The 3,696-nt window shown below is 32.7% G+C and overlaps 1 long non-coding RNA gene across 1 annotated transcript; it reads right to left on the bottom strand.

The window, feature by feature from the left end:
• Window positions 1-535: 535 nt before the first annotated feature.
• Window positions 536-2,143, bottom strand: LOC132166439 (uncharacterized). The gene is made up of 2 exons (XR_009438570.1): window positions 1,925-2,143; window positions 536-810 (listed from the first exon to the last, which is right to left on the bottom strand). It is a non-coding gene; the product is annotated as an uncharacterized LOC132166439 (long non-coding RNA).
• Window positions 2,144-3,696: the final 1,553 nt, after the last annotated feature.

Below are 3,696 nucleotides of genomic sequence, written 5' to 3'. Positions count from 1 at the left end.
ATTCAAAATGTTGTTTATCTTCTCGTGAACTGATAGAATACACTTTGAATATGTAATCGTGTATTATAACTTATCTCAAACTCTCAACTGTAAATGTTATAAATTGATCGATTCAAAACATGGTTTGATCATTTTGATCAACAAATTCATCACTTAAATGTCACATTATAAATAATGAATCTTCAAGAATTGTGATGTCAATATCTTGTTACTTTAACAGTAGCTTTGCTTCTATTGGTCCATTATGAATTGATCATCGGTGTAGCATCATGAGAAGTTAAACAACACTGTTGCTTTTAGTGAATAACTAGTTGTAACTGTTTTCTCTGATACTTAGTATGATATTCTCACTTATGTGCCATGAAATCCCCTTCTTTTTCCACCAAAAGAGAAAATTACACTTTCATTAACATAGATCTACCAGCTAGCAAACATGTGGAATTCAACTCTCCACTGGATGTAATACCAATAAGTTTTCTAGAAAAAGAAAAATGTAAATAAACTACATGAAGCAAAATTTTATGAGGTACTACTTATAAAAATAGTATATTTCATAAAAATCCACTTTGTAATTGTTTTCTCGATAATTACATGCCCAGTCCTTAACTTCAGTAGTCTCTCCATATCTAACATATAAGATATAATGCTAAAAATATAAAAAGACAACTCTTAAATAACAACTGAAACTGAATTAATGATCCAGTTAAAAGATGTCATGACCTTCTCATGTGTAACTGCCTCTGGGTGTTATTAGTAGAAACATCCGGGAGGTATTTTAACAATGTCATCCCACATCAAAGTAGAACTCTCCTGCAAAACATTACACTACTAATTTAGCTTTAGGAGTCGATATAAGTTGATAACACCATTTATTGCCCATAAGACAGGAGAATACAAAATCAAAGCAAACAAAAGAGGCAAATAAGCATGCAATTTTCAAAACAGTACCATAATTCGGGCAGTATTTTTGACAAAAATCTTACCCACAAATCCAAAACACAACCAGCCACCATGGCAACTTTTTCACTTTCCTCACCCAATCATTCCCTCTCTTCATCTTCTGCTGCTACCACCACCCAATTCCATCACAAATTTTTTAATGCAGGGAACAATCGGCAGGAGGAAATTAAATAAACAGGTACATTCTTATAAGAATTTCTCTGCCGCTTTGTTTGCATTAAAAGAAGTTGTCATTGAGCAATTGACACAGGTTTCAAACTTTCAATTGTCGTTCCTAAAGTTGTCATTGGAAAATCAGTGAAGATTTGGCAACCAAAATTTGCTGAACAAAGAAAGTACTACAATCGGCCACACCAAAAACAACCACAAACGGAAAGACAGACATCAAAATTCTATGTAAATTCTTCTCCCAACCATCAACAACACAACGAACTAAATGAGAGATCCTTTGACAAATCAACATAATAACCCACTGAATTCCATTTACTTTTCGTGCCTTAGAAGTTAAAATAACTTTCTTTTTATGGGATGAAGATGCAGGCCATATATCAGCAATTACAACAAAACTCAGCCACTCCAACAAGGAGGGAACCAAAAAAAAACATCTAACAGCGAAGAATCTATACATCAATAAGTTTTACAAAACTTAACTACACACACCAATATGCACATCGTTCCAATACTACCATCAATCCGATTTTCAAGAAAATCTTAGAAAATTTTGAAAACACCCATTGAACAGTACCAAATCAGGAAAGAAAATGAGTGTCGGTCATACTCAAAATTTCCATAATCCAACCAAACTTACAGAAATTTTAGGAAATTTAGCTAAAATCGCTTAATGGGTATCTCAAAGGAACCACAACCTTCATGGGTATCTTCAAAATTCGAATTTAAAAACAGAGAAGAGGAAGTAAGATTTAACAGTGCGATGAGGGAAAAATAATGAGGGAGAGAGATATACCTTCATTTTTCTTTGATTCTCCTCCTCCTTCCTCTTCTTCCACACTAATTTCTCTCTTTTTCTCTCTCTCTCTGAACATAGTATTCGGCCCGATTCAAGGACCCCTGCGACGACGCGTTTAGCTGCCACCCGGTCGTCTGGGTCGGTGAAGTTGGGATTTTTCTTCCAGCTTGAGGAAGAAAGGAGGGAGAGAAAGAAAGTTTTTTTGTTTTGCGAAAACTTCACGGAAGTGCTCCTTCCACCTTTTTGAAATACTCTTTAAATTTTAAAAATTTTTAATTTAGTTTTATAAATTTTTAATTATTCTCAATTTGGACATCTTTGTTAATTTTAGCTACTAAAAATACAAAAAAGACTAAAATATCCTTAATTTTTGTTTTTTGTTTTTTAAATAAAAAAACTTTTTGGAAGTTAAATTTTTATACAAAAGTTAGGGGTATAAACGTCATGTAACGTTTAAACTATGGCGAAATGGTCCAAATTGATAGCAATTGAAAGTTCAGGGGACTAAATTAAGAGATTTTGAAGTTTATAGGGAGTTTATCAAATCGGGTGAAAGTTCAGGAATCTTCAGTAAAATTTTCCCTTTTGTTTTTAAAGTTGAACGTGAAGGTTTTTTTGTTTTAACATTTAAACGTGCTCCTCGATAAGACAAAAAACATCTGGCCTCTTTTGAATCGTTAGATGCATTCAATGGTCATGATTTTAAAATATGAGAAACTCATATTTCTTAAAATCCCCTAACGGTCATGATTTTAAAATATGAGAAACTCATATTTCTTAAAATCGAAGGGGATCCTGTTGAGATAAAATAATTATAGGATCACAAATAAAGTATAAAAATAGCATAATAGTAAAACAATAAACAGTTATACAAGACATCAAGATTTAAGTGGTTCGGCTTAACAATATTATATTTACTGGCAAAAACGATCCATGAGAAATTTACTAACAAAAAGATGAAGTACAAATAAAACCACTCGAACTCAAAAGTTCCAATACAACCAGGTTTACAAACACATAAAAGAGAATCAAATACAAAAGATTCTCCAAGAGCTTGCTATCCCTCTCTTTTTTCTCGTCACAAAAAGGAGCTACTGCCCCCACACGGAGCTGCACACAGACTCGGCCCAAATGACACAGAAGGTGAGCCTTCAATATACATAGACAAAAGGCAGCCAAGTGCTTAATGGTGAAGTAATGAAAGTACTTCACAGTGAAGTAAATTTCTAAGGCTAAGAAGAATGCTTCTCCATGAAGCATTCTCGCAATAGGCAAAATACACCACATAACAGCAACCAATAGAAAGAACAAAAGCTGGGGCCCACGTAAGACTTGAACAAGTCACTTTCCAACCGATCCGAAATCTTCTTTTACTTCCGTGGTTAGGGTAACTCGGCTTTGGAAGCCCATAATCGTTCAAAAGATAATCATCCCCCTGCTCCAATTTTGGACTTAAATAAATATCGATTTTTCTTATAAAATGGACTACGTACGTACAACTTTATAACATATTTTTCTTCAAAGATATATATATATATATATATATATATATATAAAATCAAATAATATATAAATATATATAGGTTTACTTAAGAGCATTCCGAGCAGATTCCTTATGGAAGATGATTCTCTCCAGTCCATTTTGAATTAGAAAATATCTAATTAATGGTTAGGAACTCTTTAAAAAAATCCTAAGGCCATAAATAAAATATCTGTCCATTAATAAAAATAATAATAAAATATTATATATTTTTAAAAAACAATTATAA

This window comes from Corylus avellana, chromosome ca11 (genome assembly GCF_901000735.1).
Source record: "Corylus avellana chromosome ca11, CavTom2PMs-1.0".
NCBI lineage: Eukaryota > Viridiplantae > Streptophyta > Magnoliopsida > Fagales > Betulaceae > Corylus > Corylus avellana.
Note: the sequence above shows the minus strand (reverse complement) of the source record. Positions and strands in the feature narration are given on the sequence as shown.